This window comes from Copadichromis virginalis, linkage group LG1 (assembly GCF_057382275.1).
Source record: "Copadichromis virginalis isolate Kocher_CV1m ecotype Utaka linkage group LG1, C_Virginalis_male_GT1.1, whole genome shotgun sequence".
NCBI lineage: Eukaryota > Metazoa > Chordata > Actinopteri > Cichliformes > Cichlidae > Copadichromis > Copadichromis virginalis.
In genome coordinates, this window is record NC_140618.1 from 12,402,935 (window position 1) to 12,422,525 (window position 19,591).

At 44.2% G+C, this 19,591-nt stretch overlaps 1 long non-coding RNA gene across 1 annotated transcript; it reads left to right on the top strand.

The window, feature by feature from the left end:
• On the top strand, nt 1-19,590 carry LOC146718382 (uncharacterized). Its single transcript, XR_014923515.1, has 3 exons — nt 1-142; nt 7,860-8,033; nt 19,350-19,590. It is a non-coding gene; the product is annotated as an uncharacterized LOC146718382 (long non-coding RNA).
• The last annotated feature ends 1 nt before the right edge of the window (nt 19,591 follows it).

Consider the following 19,591-nt stretch of genomic DNA (forward strand, 5'->3'; position numbering starts at 1 on the left):
TGTAGCCTCATGGGCGGTGTAGTCCGTGCTGCAGGGAGAATGGACTGCCATACCCGTTATTTGTCTGTGAGCGCGAGGTGGGAGAAAAAGGAGAGTCGAAAAGTATGAGTTGTCATCAAGCAAAAACGGGAGCTGGAAGCATGTAAATATAATAATAACCACTGCAGCCAAGAAGAGTGCCTGACGAGCCCAGTTGTAAGTAAGCTATTAAAACTCGACTGTACGCTTTGTTCGTGTTTTCCTCCGAAACAATAAGTTCCGTTGGAGCAACCTTTCAACACCTCTCTCTGTCTCTGGCAAGAAGAGTAAAGCTATTTTTCGGCTATGAGCCCGACACAGAACGGTATTAGTCAGAGGTCCCTTTACTACGGTTCGGAGCCGCGGACCTTCAGTAATAGTAATAAATCACATTCATGTAGTTGTAAAAAGCATGATAATATTGTTGCGGGTCAGGGCTGTTCGGGGTTCTGTTTGTACAGTTATGTTTTGTTTATGTTACCATAGTGATGGGTGATGCCCTCTGGCTGCGACAGTGTGTCCTTCCGGGGTCAGAGGGCGCCCTGACCGCTGCAGGTCAAACATCACTATGGCATTACTGAGAGTTGAAAAACTGTCTAAAGTCTTTCATCTTTAATAAAATGATCAGGGTTCTGTTCTACCAGGTGTAACAATTGAGTTTAACATCCAGGCATCCATGAAAACGGAATTTATGACATTTAAATGGTAAATAAAAATGGCCTGTATTTATATAGCGCTTTACTAGTCCCTAAGGACCCCAAAGCGCTTTACATATCCAGTCATCCACCCAACGGAGTTAGAAGTTAGCAGGGAGTTAGCTCGCTAGCTTCTATCTAAATACAATATAGCATGTCCTGACTGCAGGGTTTTGGAAACAAATTCAAACGTACAGCTCTGTTATCACTTCCAGCATAAATGAAGACAGAAAACTAAACAGCAGTGACGTTTGTAGGGTTACTGAAGTTGGGCTAGCTGGTATATAATGATGTGCTACATGACCGCTAGTGACACAGCTATGTTAGCATAATATAAACAAGCTAACTTTTTTTCCACTCAATAAAAGTTAACATGAGTGTTCTCGGTGGTCAGGAACAAATGTAATCGCATGGCAGGATGCTGTAAAAGGACCAAACTTCAGCCAGGAGAACAACTGAGATAATCCATCCACAATACGAGGTTAGTCATTCATATACTGCTGCATGGGCTGGGCTGTAGTTACATCCTAAGGTTTTAAAAACTGAGCTTAAATAAATGATTAGTGGTAATAAAAGCCGAGGGAGGTCAACAGGGATCACTGACTGTTTTAGGAGCTTTTTGAGATCAAATAGAAGAAAATACATAACATTAAACATGTTAACAACACAAAAGCCATATTAAACGCAGACTACTTTAGACCCGGAAGTAGGATTCGTCGCGTCATCACTGAACAACCGGATTGTTGTTGCTGTGCTGTTGCCGCGCTGAGCAGTGAGCTAGCGGCAGTGTTCTTCCGGCAGATGTAAATAAATGGCTGTGCTCCCGGGCTAAGAGGGCGGGGGAGCAAGACCAAACGGAATTCTGTCTCCTCCTTGTCTGAGCTCGCCACAATATGTTAAGTAATCCAAAGTATTCAGAATACGTTACTCTCATTGAGTAACGTAATGGAATACGTTACAGAATACATTTTAGGGCATGTATTCTGTAATGGAATACATTTTAAAAGTAACCTTCCCAACACTGTGTGGCTGTAATGGGGCCGAATACTTTTGCAAGCCACTGTATCTATGTCTTTAAGCCTCTTACCACTAAAATATCTAATAACTAATAAATGAAATTAAAAACAGAACAATTCCTAATGCCAGATTGGGAGGACAGTGGGTTCCGAACAAAACCTACTTGCTGTTGTAAAGGTCAAGGCTTAAAGGTTTTCTTTTACTGCTCGCCAACTTGGGCATTGATCAAAGTTTATATAGTCATATCTAGTTTGCAAACTTTTAAACACAGAACAAATAACTATACCTCAGACATGCCCCGTCCAGTGTGTGCATTTCTTGCACCTTTTGCTTTACTTTTATCATTTGCAGTACAGATGCTAAGGGGTACAATGCGTACCATCAATGAGACAATTTATATACTTGATAAAAAATTATAGCATAGAAGTTAAAGGTTTTGTCTTAACCCAGGAGAATAAAAAAATATCATACCACTACCTCCTATGGCAGACCTTTATCATCTGGAGTCAGAAACACAGGAAAGCTGGCACTAATGAGACAGGCAGATGGCCTTTATATAGCCCTTTGGTGGTAGAAATCTTCCTATTGAAGCATAAAGAGATAGCTGTGGACTGATGTAGTATTAAATCTGCCACATGACCATCAGCCTGAAAGAAAATATCTTTTCATTTATGTTCAGAAAATGGAGCACAATAAAGGAGAGTATTTGGATAACACAGCTGCCGACACACAGCTGGCATCAATTCATGCTGCCTTCAGCATTGTAGAAAAGGTTTAACATTTTCATTACATTTGCACCTGGTGAACAAGATTAGGTGGAACAATGTATACTACAGAAAAATAAAGAATTCAATACAGAAACTGACCTATTCATTTAACAATTCTAGTGATGTTAAAAGTCTGAGTGTAAACCCACAACTGATGTAACCCAAGGAAAATGTCAGTTTTGTTGATATTGACGATCAATGTTTCCCAGCTTGTTTAGGAACAAGGAAACTAGACCAAGATTCAGAAGCAGCTTAGTGAGTCTTTGCTTTAATACAGTGTCACACTGAGATAAATCCCTATCTTAGTTAACATGCTAACATGTTAGTCAGATTTTAATAGGTATTTAGCTTGGTTTATCATCTTAGATTAGCATAGTATAACATTAACACTAAATCACTGACACTACACTTGATGTTGATGTGATGAAGTAGTACTGGCAAACTGACATTTTGATTTGAGGCTTTTTTACATTTTACATTTTTATTTTTTTTTTATTAATATTTGATATTTGTAGAGTTTCCCAACCAGACCTTTTTGTATTGACATTGTGAGGCAAGTTATAGAAATATGTTCATGGCAGGATGCAAAATGGGTATTTTGGTTTAGTTTATAAAACAAACATTTATTTCTTGCAGTCTAATGTTATGTTTTTTATTTAAAAAATACAACACAAATACAGAATGGTTTTAAGAGTCATACAATGTTGAGAGATATGACATAGATCAGTGGGTGCTTGAGACCCTGGAAATCCTGAATTCAATTCAACCAAATGCTGCATTGCAGATACAAATCCATCTTCTGCCAGACATCTTTTACACACAACCAGGACCAGCTAACCTCCTAAAAGCCCTTAAGTACACACAGTGTTGGGACGGTTACTTTTAAAATGTATTCCACTACAGATTACAGAATACATGCCCCAAAATGTATTTTGTAACGTACTCTGTTACATTACTCAATGAGAGTAACGTATTCTAAATACTTTGGATTACTTAATATATTATCAAGCTTTTTAAAACTACATGAATATACTATTGCTGTGTGATTTATTAATATTACTGAAAGATACTCGCTATACCAATACCAACTTGATTTTTAAATCTTAGTATAGATATGTGAAGACTTATCAAAGTGTCTGAAATGTAACATTCCAACTTCCCCCTTAGTGTGTCTACTGGGCAGCTTAGATAATGTCACTTCAGAAAAGAATATAGCCCATATGATCTTCACTGCCCTATGCATAGCCAAGAAAACAGTCCTCATGAACTGGAAAAATAAAAATAATCTTAATTCTAACCAATATAGAAATTATCTATTAGATTACATTAGTCTTGACACAGCCTCTGCCACCACATTAGATCAATTGCTCTGGGCCCCTTTTATCAGCTCCATCACCTAGTGGGGGTGGGGGGTCATAGTTTGGTCCCGCCTTCACTGTTGTGATTGGTGAGGGGGTAGGGACAGGCTTAGGGCGTCGGGGGGTTCCCCGGAGGCATCTTCCTTGGGGGGCTCAACCCGGGGTAGCGGTCACGTCCGGTTGGGGGCTCTGTTGGCTCTCAGGTGACTGTTTCCTCGCGGCTGCGTGCAGCGGGGCTAGGGGAGGGTCTGTGCTGACGGACGTGGGTTACTGACCTGGCAACCTGGCTGCCCCTGGGTGGGTCCGGGATGGGCGTGAGGTTCTGGGGGCGCTCCGTCTCTGGGCTGGGGCCCGGGCCGGGCCTCGGGGGCTTGGGTCCTGGTTGGTGTGTTGCCGGGGTTGTGGGCGGGTGGGTGCATGGGGGCCCGGCCCTGGAGCAGGGTGCCGCCGGTGCGTCGAGCCGCCTGGGGGGCTCTTCAACTGGTGGGGGGGATGGTCACATCTTGCAGGAGCTTTCTTCTCTTCAGGAACTCTCTGCAGGAGGGGGAGATACAGGAGAGGTGGAGGAAGATCTCAGCCTGGGCGTTTACCGTCTTATGTAGTCTGGAAGATGTGTGGATGGTGGGGTGGGTGCAGTTTTCTCTGTGGTGGGGTTGGGTGGACTGTCCAGGGCTCTGTGGAGCCGGAGGGCGCTACTGCACTGGGCCCTGGTCTGATGGGCCTGGGCCCCCCTTCCCTGGCGGGTCGCGAAGGGTGGGAGTGCCTACTGGGGTCAGTGGGGGAGCTGGCCCCAGGGAGGGGTTACCTGCCCCTCCCTTCCTTCCCTCCCCATCTCCAGCTGCCTCCCTCTTCCCGCTCCTCCACAACCACCCACACATGCAGGGCCTTGGAGTGGGGGTATGTCACCAGGGTGCAGAGGAGGCTACCCCCCCCCGTCCCCTTCTGGCTGCCTCTGCCTCAATTTTATCCCACAACTTAGACATTCACATTATTCACACTCTCATTACACATACATATAGGATCTTGGGGGTGGGCACAATCACGGAGTCCAAATTACCATCAGGGTGTATACCTCACCCCTGACGTCGTTGCCCACCTCTCAATTTTAAATACACTTAGTCATTGAGGGCTAGCAGGAGGGACTATGCGCTTACCTGCTGCTCCTTGGCAGGTAGCTCCATGCCCTCCTGGGTTTTAATTGCACCTTAGAACACATATGCATCAACACTACAATGAGCGGGTGGAGGGAGGTTTGGAGTCTTCTCCCACCCCCATTCTCTGCGGCCTGCTGGAGCGGGAGGGCTAGTAGGAGGAGTTGGCCGTCCAACTGCGGTCTGGGGTGTGGGGCCTCCCTGCTGCTGCGGAGTCGGGGTGGTCTGCCTCTCCCCACCGCAGGGAAAAGGGTAACACCACCTGGGTCTGGGTGCAATTCCCCCCTCCAGGGGCAAGGGTACCTAGACCCGGTTTGTAGAGTACGCTTGGGGAGTGTGATTGTGTGTACAGCGTCTCTTTATGTCTGTCTCCACGTTGGTTGAGTGTGGAGTAAGTGCATATGAGAGCATGAGGGTGGGAATGGATGTTTGTGTCTGTGTGTGCCTGTATGTCTGTGTCTATATGTCAGGTTGGGTATCAGACGCCACCTCTCTGGGGACACCTCAGGCCCTCCAAGGTTTGGAGGCCTATCTCCACCCACCACCACTTCCCCTGCCGGTGGCGGACTCCCTCAGGTGTCGGTGTGTTGGTGGTTCTTTGTGTCTGGGGGTGGGCGTCCGGGTACACACCGGCTCACTCCTTGGCGGCCGCTTGTCGGGGCCTGGGGCTCGCTCGGGCCCCTTTGGAGGTGGGGTGCCCCCGGCCTCTCGGCCTGGGGCTCGGTCACTCAGGCACAGCTGGGGGCCGGCGGAGCTCACGGGCGCGTCACTGCAACTCCCCCTGACTTCTGCTCCGCGGCTGCTGGGCGAGCCCTCATCTGGGACTCTCCTCAGCTCTTACTGGGACAGTGGCGCGGCTGCCCCTCTGTTGGTCTTCCATGGTCTCTTGTGTTCTGGGGGCCTCTGGATGTCTGGAGTTTTGATCTCCTCCATACCCGCTTCACACCCTGGAGGACGGGGCTGTGGCCCCCCCACACTCCCTAGCAGATCATTACATGGAGAAACCTTTGGAATGCAAGCATGCTGATCCACACAGGTATGCACACATGGGTATTCACAGACGCGGACTAAAGCTTTCTTGGCTTTAAGACATGCATGCGCTCAAAGCACACTGTGCGCTGTCTATCTTGCGTGCTGCACAATATCGTTTATTATTTAGTAAATATTGATATCTATGACTAGCTAGTTTATTGTGATGGTGCTTTGTTTTCTCTATTATTATGTTGCTCTTTGTTGTTTGCTGTCTCCTCTGTTTGTTTTTTTTGTTTGTTTTTTTTTTTCTCCATACAGGTGACCCAGGAGTTCTTTTTTTTTTTTTTCTCTCTCTCTTCCCCCCCCTTCTCACCGTCTCTTCTCCCCTTTGGTTTTCTTTCTTTCTCTCCCCCTCTTTCTCTCATTCATTCCCCCTGTCCTATTTATTAAAAAAAAAAAAAAAAAAGACAAAGGATGAACTGAAGCTCTGCCATCACATAATGTCGCATACTGCTGTTTCTGATGTCATTTAAAAAAAAAAAAAAAAAAAAAAAAAAAAAGAGCTGACATGGGCCGCGAGATTGAAACACGGGCATTAGAGCCTCTTAATGCGTGTTTTGTTTGGATTTGCATCGGCGTGGAATTACCAAAAATAGAGAGGGCATAGCCTAACATATGAAACAGGAAAAGACCGTCTTGTAATCTATTTATTTCAACAAAGTAACTGTATTCTGAATACCACCTTTTTAAATGGTAACTATAACGGAATACAGTTACTCATATTTTGTATTTCAAATACGTAATGCCAGTACATGTATTCCGTTACTCCCCAACACTGAGTACACACTATTTGGTAGAAGTTTTATTTTCCAGAAGTCAGTCTTTTTCAAATTGTAAAACACAACAAGGCAACTTAGCACTTAGTATAACGTTTAGAAAACATGGTAGTCCTTGAAACTGCAATTTAGATTTCAGAAAAAAAACCCAAAAAAACCCAGAAGTGGTTCATATAGATCTTCTTAGTACTGACCCATATATGTAAAATAACCTTTGTATAAAGGATGCCTCAAATCAAAAAGGACATTATCAATTCAACCATACAGGTTGCTATTTAATTTTGTTGTTACATCCAGGTCATACACCAAGACATTTGAAATTGTTCTTTGTGTGCTGTAGGCTACAAAATCCTTACATCCTAAAAAGTCTGCATTTCTAAATGTTTAGCCACAGCTAGTTAAATTTAAAAAAAAAAGTTTTCTATATTATTATGTTATTATGGTTTAATATCCACCATTTAGCGATATGATGATATAATAACACTGCTTAACTGCTTTTCAAGATCAGTAAAATCAGTAAAAAATGTAAAGTTGAAGTTCACATAATACTTTCTCTATAAAAAATACGATTACCTTGAAGAGTTGGTCATTCTTAAATTTATGAAAAATAAATGTTTGAGGAAGCTTAAGCTGGTCCAAATGAGAGCTTGGTGCACTTACACTCTAGATTATGCTAACAGAAGACCTAATATTATAATACCATAAATTTCAATGAAATTTAAGCCGTTAAACTGATTTGTTTCAGTTCATCAGTTAATTTATTTTTATGGTAAACCAGAATATTTACAGAGAATGAGCTTTTAAAAAACAGGTGTTGAAATCTAGATAATAAATGTGCTACTTGGGAACATGGGAACTTGGCACATTGGGAAATTTCACTACCAAAATTGCAATAATTGCTTTTGCTACTCAAACCTCATCTTCATGTGAAAATTACTACTGCCACTGTGGCTTTTCATCATCATTGGGGCCTACTGCATTCCTTTTTTGTAGCCATTTCTCTCATTGCTGCGTTTCAAATATGTTGGTTTTGATTTTTGTGTAGGAGTCGCTCTGATTACTCATCGCATGGTGCCATTGACTGACCAATCAGTGGCATACAGTCTGTTGATGTCACATTTTCGGATCCTCGGACCACTTGGACCCCTGGCAGAGTAAGTTCCTGAAAAAGTACCTGGTATCAGGTACTATCACCTAATGGAAAACCCTAAAAACCATGGTAAGTCTTGCCGCATGGGTACTAATTGAAAAGGGGCTTTTAACTCCAACTTACACATCACACTAGATAACGGTTAGAAGGATATTTTCTGGGCCAAAGGGAGTCCGATCAGAATGTCTCGAACTACATAAACAGAATCAGTAGTAGAATAATATTAAAGTGTTGACTTGAGCTTACTACTAAATGGACAGACGTATCCTTAGTCAACTCATTTTACTTTAACAAAAACTTTATATTCTTCTGACCTTCAAATCTTCTGCCTTTTCCTTATATTCTCTCTGTTTTGAAAATGTGACAGTGTTGTGAAGACATTATCTCCCAGATTTATTGTCCCTTTTGTGCTTACTGCTCTCCTGCCCCACATAAGTGCAAATAGCTTCTGTGGCTGACACACTTTTGTGGTAATTAGTACAGGAAACTTTCGTTTTTCTCCTATTTACAGAGCCTGAGCTGTATACCTAAGTCTTTGTTCAGAGCAAATACAGAGCAGACAGCAAGCAAGTGTGAGCAGATATTTGCTGAATCTGAGAAAGAGTGTATTGGATTAGAATAGCTTACTCTGCCTTTAAACTGAATTTGGTGGCACAGCTCGATGTGTGACTTGATTTGGCTTGATGTGCTCTAATAAATAACGATCTGTGAACTGGCCCTTTGGCTCAGGAGAAGAACTTATAATTTCAGAACTTGTGGCCAGCAAGGCCATGACTCACCTCTGGGTACTGGTGTTTGCAACAAGGACCTGACACACACAGTGTTTGACGTGTTTTGTTTTCTTTTGTTTTGCTTGGTTTAGCAGTTCACTTTTGGCTTCAGGCACTCTTGAGCCAGGAGTCAGCTCCTTCTGCAGCTCCTCCACTGCACACACTCCTCTTGCCAGTCTCCGCCGTCACTATATATATGAAGAGAGTCATTAGTCTCAGCACACACACCTTCCTCGAGAGCTCACTCCACCACCCCTCCACTGCAGCAGGCCAGAGACCACACCCCTGCCACACACCCCCCACCGCCGGACTGAGGCCGAGTCCAAATCCGGCACCTCTCGCACTGCAAACAACAGAAGGTCTAACCAACGATCCCAATTGCGTTCATCCTCATGAATGAACTTACGAATCATGGACTTTAAAGTCTCATTCAGCCACTCCACAAGCCTGTCACTCTGAGGGTGGTAGACGCTGGTCTGAATAGATTTAATGGCCAATAAGTGTGCAAGACAAGTGACAAGACATGAAAGACGTGCCCTGGTCATTAAATATTTCTTTCGGAATACCAACTTGGGAGACGAACTGAAACAGCGCCTGCGCTGCACTCTTCACAGAAATGGTGTGCAGCGGCACTGCTTCCAGGTATTGCGTTGCGTAATCCACCAGAACTAATACAAAGTGATAACCATGTGCACCTCGGTGAAATGGACTGATGAGGTCCATACTAATGCGCTCAAACAGGACCTCCATTAATGGTAAAGGGCGCAAAGGCCCTTTCGGGATGGCTGGCTGGTTAACCAGCTGACACTCCGGTTGAATGCGTACCGTGGGCGCACATCTGCTCGGATGCCCGGCCAATAAAATTGGGCCATTATCCTCTCCAGACTGTAAGGAGCTTAAGCTCCTCAAGCTCCTAACCCCATACGCCCTGTCATGGGGTTATAATGCCATCAGGTTATATGCCACAGGGTTATAATGAGCCGCCTAGAAAATAATTTCCCGGCGGCTTTGCAGGACAAACAATTGGGTATGTTCTTCCTCTGCTCTGATCCATAATACGAAGAGTGGGTAGGTCTGCACAGTTTCAGGGCACACCAAGTAACCATCAATATCTATCTAGTCTGAGCGTAGGGTGCCATCACGAGACTGTTCCCTTGGAAAATCTTTCGTGGGGCGAATCATTGGAGCAGGAGGGCCTCTGTAGAAAGCCCTGCCATCTACTGCCCCCCAGAATCAGTGTCAGAAAACCTCGAGTCACCGCTGAACACTACTCACGTCTAATTGTCGTGATCGCATCCCCACATACTGCCCCAACAGCTTGTGAAACCCGGGCCAATTTGTTCCCAAAATCAGGGGATGTGACATGTTCGAGCTAACTGCAGCCTTTATTTTATGTGTTTTGGCCTTTAACTTTAAAAGCAACTGCACTATTGGATACTTGTGAATGTCCCCATGCACACATTTTACCTTCACCCACTCTGCCTCCAATAACGCTCCGGGGTGAACCAAGTGTTGGTGGACCAGATTCTGCGTGCAGCCCGTGTCCACCAAAGCATGGCAAATAGCCCCTTGACATCTTACCAGAATGCAGTACGTCCCTCCTGGGCTGGGAGAAGGTGCAGGAGCCCCAGCGACCCCAAACACCTGGCCTACACCTCCATCACTAGACAATCCCATCTCAGGTGCCCCTGCCATCCGCACTTCCAACACTCCTGCCCCAGCGTCTGTGCTGTTCTCCGTGGCTTGGAGGCAGCACTTGGGGCTTCCGGGATCTGGGAGGGACACAGACCCACAAATGGGTTGGTGGGGCTCCATGCTAAAGTTTGTTTGGTCGCAGCTGGGACAGGGAACTTCTTCTGAGGCACCGGGATCGGCGGCCAGTGACAAGTAGGCTGTCTGCCCCACTCCGCTTCCTCTGCCCAAGCAGCCATGTGATCCTCGGCCAAGGTAACCACTGCCTCCAGGCTTGTCGGCCGGTGGCACCGGACCCACGCGCATTGTCCCCAGGCAACACAGCCCCTTCACAAACTGCTCCAACACGATGAGTGACAACATGCAAGTCTCCCCCTCCAAGGGTCCAAGCTGTAGCCATCTCGTGGCTGCATCCTGCAGCCTCCGTGCCCAGGCGAACGGCCGCTCCCTTCCAGTCAGCTGGCTGGCCCGAAAACATCAAAGGTGGCACCGTGTGGCAGACATTGTGAAAGTTGACAGGGTCGGCAGCAGCCACGGCACCCACTCCGCCTCCGGCAACTGACACGCCAGCACCGTGGCATGGAAAGTCTCTATGAAAACCTGTGGGTCATCACTGTCCCCCATCCGGAGCACAGTCAGCAGAAGGGGGTTAGCAATTTGCTTTTGGTTTAAGGCACTATTGAGTCAGGAGTCAGCTCCTTCCGCAACTCCTCCACTGCACACACTCCTCTCGTCAGTCTCCACTGTCACTATGGAGAGAGTCATTAGTCACAGCACACACACCTGTCCCCCCTGCTGCCCCGACACTGCCTCGAGAGCTCACTGCATCACTCCTCCACTGCAGCAGGCCAGACCACACCCCTGCCACAGTGTTACTCAATGATTCAGCCCCAGTCAGAAATAAGAGTTGCATCTCTCTTTCCCTCTCTCTTCCTTCCCCACCAACACACACACACACACACACACACACACACACACACGCACACGCACACGCACAAATATAGAAGTAGCCCAGAAGTGACAGCCTGTTGATTTCTATTAGTCTGCAACTCTTCTTACTTGCAGCTGAGTCACTAAAGATAAACGCACAATAGAGAGTTTCCCATATTTTACTTCACTATTTGGTAACTGAGTTTAGCATTCATTTTATTTTTTTATCCAACTATGAATACAATCAATAGATTACTAAACAATCATCAGGTTTATTATTTTGGAAGTTCAGTTACTGTGAACCAGGTAAGCCTTGACCCTCTTGCAATGTGTTTCCTTACCTGAGAGGGGATTAGGTCAGCATTTTGCCAACCCTCATTATAGTTTTTCTGCTTTTCCACTGAGTCTCTTGTTGTGCACACAAGTATACTGACAGATGTCAGAATGACTGATACCAGAAAAGCCACCCGTCTGCTTTGGAGATTGTGGGTCACTCTAAATAGACCCTGCAGCAGGTGGAAAGCGGGGTTGTGTGCCACTACCCAGTGCAGAGCAAAATAATGATATGAAATATAATAAGGTGAAGTTGGAGGCCACCCGAGGGATGTGAAACTCACTGGAGAGGCAGCTAATGATACTGTTCAGTAATTTATTTGTCAGTAAGTGTTTGGCAATTGGAATATTTGCAGAGAGATTCCTTATACATAGCATTTTTTAATACTTGATATAAGAAAGTGTGAGTGTACAAACAATCTTATTATTTGAGGAACACTGCAATATCATCACATTTTGAACAAGAATAATTTTGAAGATCGGATAATTTACCGTAATTCCCGGACTACAGAGCGCACCTGATTAAAAGCCGCATGCTCTAATTTTAGAAAGAGAATCAATGTTGTACTTGTACAGGCCGCACCGGATTTTAAGCCGTATGCGTTTCACTTGCAATATGAGATATTTACACAGAAATATTACACGTGAGGATTTTTAACATTTAATTTAATGCGTAAGGTAACATAAACGTTATGGTAACATGCAAAAATACATACTGCAAATGCTTTTTTTCCTCGAACAATGCCTGTAACACGGCTACCTTTAACCCTCTCAGGCTCAAATTAAGTTTTTGTTGCTAATGCACAAAAGAATACCTGCAGTGGTACTTCTGAGTAAAAAAAACCTCATAAAATATGTATGTGGGGTAATCAGGTTGTTAGCTTTTAACTGTTGCAAATCCACAACGCCTGCCTTGAGATGGTTAAGTATACGTACGTATTGGTAACACACAAATTACGTTGCTTATGGTTTTTTTACGGAACAGTGCACAAACAACATTACAACGTCACTTAACAACCGATAAAATATTTACCGTATATATACTACTTATCAATTGTATTGGTCTACTGTTACCAGGCAAAATGTTGGCCGCATGAAAAAAAATGCATTAGCCGCACGTCAGTATAAGCCGCAGTGTTCACAGTGTGGGAAAAAAGTAGCAGCTTATGACCCGAAAACTACGGTAATCAGAACAATTTAAGTCCTTTAGGTAAAGCATTAAAAGTGAATTATCACATAAATAAAACTCAACAGATGTGGTCTTATAACCCAAGGTTACAAGGAAACAACATCAATCCATTTTAATTCACAATGACTGAATTTCACTTCATAAAACACTGGTAATAGAAAGTGAAAGATGTGACCAAAAAGCTTACGTGATTCAAACTTTTGCTCCTTCGGACCATTTCAGCAAAGCTGATACTTTTTGGATGGCTAACTCTAAGTCCCATTAGGTCCCTTTGCACTTTTGCTCTGCGACAGATCCTGGAACTACTCCAGTGTGTCAAAATGATGTGTGATCCTTCAACTTCACTTTAATTTTCATGGAGTGGACAAAGTTGTAGGGAGCCAAATTTGGTGAATGGGCCAGGTGGTGAGCGACGATTGTGCTTGTGTAGCCAAAAAACTCCTATGTTTTCAATGTGCTCTGAGCTGGCATGAGATTGCACTCTGGCATGCGCAGATTGTTCCAATTGTTTCCTCTCAGGATGTTACAACAGAACTTACTGAATGCATTGACAGTGTCACTGTGTGGGGCAATTCATGTTGCACAACCCGATGAAGGAAGAGAAAAATTCCAAGCATTATCTCTCCTCAACTGTGGACTTTTCAACTGAAAACTGCTGAAAAGCATTCAGTCATAGCCAGAGACCCAGCTGACATAACCAGCAATGATCCTCCTCATGAAATTTGTCTTGGAAATGTAGGTTGGAAGTCCATGGTGAAATTTCACAACGCACCTGGTAAGAACAGGACTTCCAGGGAGCAACGGCATGACTGAAGCTGTCTGGACATATTCGACAAGGTGTTCTTGAACGTGAGATCAACTGAGTTTAAATCAGGCATGGCTTTTAATATTCATAGGCTTGTTCCTAGGACTTTTTAATCAAACCTTATATATACAACAGCAATAACACTCTCTTCTTTTCTTTTCCTTGCTTCTCTCTCTCTCACGCACACACACTCATACACATACGCACACACAGTGTCGCTCAGGTGTGGATGCATGATGCTTCAGCACCAAGAGAGTGCATAGCTGATTATCATTAAAATTAGCTCTGAGCACTACAAAGACTCTCTACAGTATAGTGTTAGCGGCACGGCTGTGTCAGCACAGCACTTCCTGTTTACCATTTAGTCCCACAGCAGGCTGCAGACGCCAGATAACAGCACAAAGCATGCTTGGAGATAAAAGCACCACAAAATGTGCTGTGCCCCCTGTAGTGACTGTCGTTCCCTGATGTGGCATCACTTAGTATTACTGCAGAGAATGGTACACCCTCAAACAGGTCAGTGTATGAGAAAAAGAGGCAATAACAGAAAATGTGACATATAGACCTAGATTTGTGATACGTTAAAAATTGCAAAACACTAAAACTATAGTTTTGGATTCTATCATTCACAAACCATTTAGGAAATAATAATCAAATTTATAATCTGCCTGATATCTCTATGGTTAGTAAAATCCCATGATTAGAATGGCACATGGACATTGCATCACATGGCAAAGCCAGTCCCCGATCCACAAGTTTGAAAGAAAGTGATCACATTCCACAGCAAATGTTCATGGCATCTTCCTTTGACTGTTTCCCACTTCTCTGCCAACTTTAATGACATTTGGCTACAGTTTTTGTGTAGGCTGACTCGCTGGCAGAAAGGAAATCTTGCCTAAAACCAAACGCTGTGAAGATTAACAGAAGGTCCAAGGGTAGAGAGGCGAACTCAAAAAAGAGCAAACCATCGTACATTTGCATCCCAAGTAGTAGCAAATATTCCATAATCAAATGCTTAAACTGACACTTAAAATCAGTCAAAGTGTTTCAGCCTTAACAGACACCTATTTATATTTCCAGTTACAGAGTTATAAGTGCCATCAAAATGTACTTGATATGGGTATGAGCTGACAGAAATGAAAGAGTTATGATTGTGGGTAAGTTAAAACATCGCTGCCAAGACATATTAGGACAATAAGACATTTATGTATTGTTTTGTCTTTGAGACTCCTGCACACTAGTGATGTGCGATACCACTGATTTCCTTTCCGATCCAATACCAAGTAAAATTCAGGGTGGTATCGACGATACTGATCCGATACCGATACTTTGTACAAAAACTCTAATCTTTTATTGTATCTCAAATAGGGATGGGTACCGGTGTCCAGTGCCATGATGGCACCGGTTCTGACATAAACGGTAGTACCCAGACCGAAAAGCAGTGCACATTTCGGTGCTTTATTTCGGTGCTTTTTTTTCCTGAGCTGTGATACACTTCTAGCCAATCATTTTACGTTTCCGAGGATAGTAGGCGGGGCCAGGTACGTACGTTCTTTTATGCAGAGCTACAGATTAAAAATGCCCAAGGCAAAGCGGTCAAAAGTCTGGCTGTACTTCACAGCAAAATATGCAAACTCAGCAGCCTGCAACAAGTGCTTTAAGCTGATACTGTGATACTGTCAAAGGAGGTAACACCTCAAATCCGATGAAACACCTGGCGACGCATAGCGTTTTTTTTAAAAGCCGAGAAATGCGCCGTATTTGATGGTAGCAGCAGCCGTTCTTCTCTGCGTGAGTAGCTTAATGTTGTTCGTGTGTAATTTACGTTGAGTAGGCTAACCACGTTATTACATTAATGCATGTAAGTTGAACTAGCAAACATCATCATAGCTACATGCGGCTGTCTTCTTGTTTGATGGCAGATACTCCCTTCACCCTGGCAAAAAAGGCTAAAATGACCAAAGAAAAAGAGGGAAACAGCTAAACATGAGAGGTTTTTGGACAAAGTTTGTGTTTTTTCCATTGTTTAAGCACTGCTTCCAGCCAAGAGTGATACCATATATGCCCCATAGCTGCAGAAAAGGCTAACATTGTTATCTTTTTACAAAAAACCAGCTGAATATGAGAGGTTTTTGGACCAATTTTGTGTTCTCCATTCTTTAAGCACCGGTTTGGGCACCGTTTGAGCACCGGCACCGTTTCAAAAGTACCGATTTGGCACCGGTATCAGATAAAACCTAAACGATACCCATCCCTAATCTCAAATTATAGCATCATAATGATTACGGGACATCAGATTACTTGTTCTTATCACTTAATAATGCAGAGTTCATCATATAGAAATAAAAAAAAACTGAAGTTGTGCGCTATTTGAGCATGTTGCCTGCCTGCAGCACTAAAGGACTCCGTGGAAGACGTCTGTCTCGCCCTAGCAGCACCTGTCCCTGTCCACTACTCCTCTTCAGTTCGCCTCTACATACGCTCGTTATATTCTGTGATATGATTTACTCTGAGGTGTTTGACAAGGTCAGTGGTGTTGCCACAACACCTCACTTTCTTGCCACATGTATCGCAAACCACGTCTCGGCTGTTTGTGGATGCAAAATACGTCAGCACATGACTCCAATTACGCTCAGCTATTGTTGTGAGTGCACACGCAAAGGGGCTGCGACACAGTTATACAGCTGTATTTCGCACATGACTATGGAAGGCGGAAGAGGAAGTAGTTCCTACCAATGTAGACAATCCGAATGTTATAGTTTCTTTCCACTGTGTTCCTGTTACTGATAAACTACAATTTTACCCAAAATTATTAAAATATCGATATTTTAATGTGAGAATCGATTCTAGAACATAAATGACTGGTATCGGAGGAATCGATATTTCAGGATCGATCCGCACATCACTACTGCACACTGGATACAAAGTGAAACGTGTTTAGGATTAAATTGCTTGCTGACAAATTGAGATTAAATATGTTCTTCACAACTTTACTTTCATAATTTAAATTTTTTGAATTCACTGACTGCTTTAGATCTATAAGTGCCTTTCCACGTTTACAGTGAGAACGAGAACACTGTAAGGAATTGTTTTCATTAGAGAAACACTGCCCAAGCTAAGTAGTGGTGAGATAAAATCCCTCCTAAAGGGGTAATATTTTTTGAAGATGCAGAAAGTACACACGCGTTTTCTGCAGAAAACCTGCAATGGCAAACATGTTGTTTTTGATAGTGTTTTCTGGCTAATTTGACACTTTGTACCCCATCTGACTCTTAATCGCCAGGCTTTGCACTGCTAAAAGAGGAACTTCTACACCTACTCTCAGTCCTTGAGTATTAAGTTTCCTTGACATTAGAAAAGCACCAGATGCCACTTTTGATTGCCAACATTGTCAGCCAACATTTTCTTTGCTTGTTTGTTTAAGCTCTTTACCTTAACTTCCATCTTCTACAGGAAAAACTGAAACTAACTCATGTTACATAAATGTTAAAAATCCCTGCTTTCTGTTTTATTTTTGCACATTACTGTCCTATACTTGGGGGGGGGGGGGGGGGGGGGTGTTACCATTCCTTCAGGGTTCCAACAAACAACAGTTCTTCAAGCATCATGAGGGTGGACTTAGACTGTGCAGTGCTAATGCAGTCATATCACCCTCTTTATTCATTCCTACAATGTATTTTCATTCCTTGCATCTAACTCATAATTGCCCTATGCAAGTCATTTGCTGCATTGTAATTATGTGTTAAACATTGCTTTATTTATTTCAAATGTGTTCTATTTGTAATGCATATGCTATTATGCAAACAACTCCCAGTGTCACAGTGGATCAGGTCAGGAGGCAACAGAGGAAGCTTTGCCCCAGGAAGGCAGCAGGCCCAGACAAGGTGTGTCCTAGGATGCTAAAGGCGTGTGCTGCTGAACTTGGGGAGCCGCTACAACGAGTCTTCAATCTCAGTCTGCGACTGGGGAGAGTGCCTGCCCTATGGAAGACATCCTGCATCGTCCCGGTCCCCAAAAGGAACTGGCCCAATGAGCTGAATGACTTCCGACCGGTGGCACTGACGTCACATCTTATGAAGACTCTAGAGTGGCTCTTCCTCAACCTCCTCCGACCACAGGTACAACATGCCCAGGACCCACTACAGTTCGCATACAAGGCAGATGTCGGAGTGGAGGATGCCATCCTGTACCTCCTACATAGAACCCACTCACACCTGGACAAGGGAAAAGGCATGGTAAGGATCCTGTTTCATGACTTTTCCAGTGCCTTTAAACCATCCGGCCCTACCTGCTCCAGGAAAAACTGAACAGGATGGAGGTGGACCCCTGCCTGGTCGCTTGGATCTCCGACTACCTCACTGACAGACCACAGTACGTCAGGCTGAAGGACATCATGTCTGACACTGTGGTCAGCAGCACAGGAGCACCACAGGGAACTGTGCTGTCCCCTCTTCTCTTCACGCTGTACACCTCTGACTTCTGCTACAACTCTGAATTATGCCATATTCAGAAGTTTGCAGATGACACAGCCATCATGGGGTGTATCTGGGATAATCAGGAAGAGGAATACAGAAGTCTGGTGAGGAACTTCGTCACATGGAGTCACACAAACCACCTGCAACTCAACACCTCAAAGACCAAGGAAATGGTGGTGGACTTCGGGAGGTCCAGAGCAGGTCCACTGCCAGTTCAGAAAGAGGGGGAGGAGATGGAGGTGGTCAACAAGTACAAGTACCTCGGGCTGTGGGTGGACAGAAACTGGACTGGTCATGCAACACAGAGCACCTGTATAAAAAAGCCCAAAGCCGACTGTACTTCCTCAGGAGGTTGAGGTCTTTTAACATCTGCAGGAAGCTCCTGAGGATGTTTTACCAGTCAGTGGTTGCTGGAGTACATTTCTATGCTGTGGTGTGCTGGGGGAGCAGCACAGCAAAGAAGGACTCATCCAGGCTGGAAAAACTGATCAGGAAGGCTAGCTCTGTGGTCGGCATGAAGCTGGACACTCTGGTGACAGTGGCAGAGAAAAGGACATTAAAGAAACTGATGGACATTATGGACAATGCTGGGCATCCTCTGCACACGGCCATAAACAACCAGAGGAGTCTGTTCAGTGACAGGTTGCTTCTCCCAAAGACAAGAACCAACAGACTTAAAAACTCCTTTGTCACACGCCATCAAACTGTTTAACTCCTCTCTGGAGGGGAGAGGGAGGGGAAACAGGAGGACAAAGGAGGGGGGAACAACTAAGCTGTAGTGCCTCTTCACCTCACTGTACAATACTTTTTGTGCAATAGTTAATAGTCAACGGTGCAATAGACTTCAATACTTGAAATGTGCAATTCCCTTGTATTTTTATTCCTATTTATTCTATTTATCCCGTTCGTATATTTTATTTATATATGTCTCTGTATTTATATATGTGTATATATATAATATTCTGCTCACGTTCTGTAACTTCTGTCGGTGCTTTGCTATTGGAAACCGAATTTCCCAGAGGAACCCACCCGAAGGATTAATAAAGTTTTATCTTATCTTATCACTTATCTTAACTCTGAGTTGCAATGCACATATGAAATGCGCTATACAAAGAGTGTTTTAATTATTGTTATTATTAAAGCTATGCTATTAGCAAATCTTATTGTTATCATTGTTATTCTCTTTTAAAGGTTGTGGCGGAGGTGTGGTCCCGGGCGCGGCTGCAGGGGAGGAGTGGTGCAGTGAGCTCAACGGGGCGGTGATGGAGACGCAGGTGAGAACAGCTGATGGCGTTTGGACTGATGATGGTTTCCTTCCCCTTTTATAGTGAGACGGGAGAGGAGCGGAGGGAGAGCTGGAAATCAGCTGAGACCGGAGCTGTCAGACTGTGGACGGTCATAACAAATGAAAACTAGAAATAAACGTGGCATCT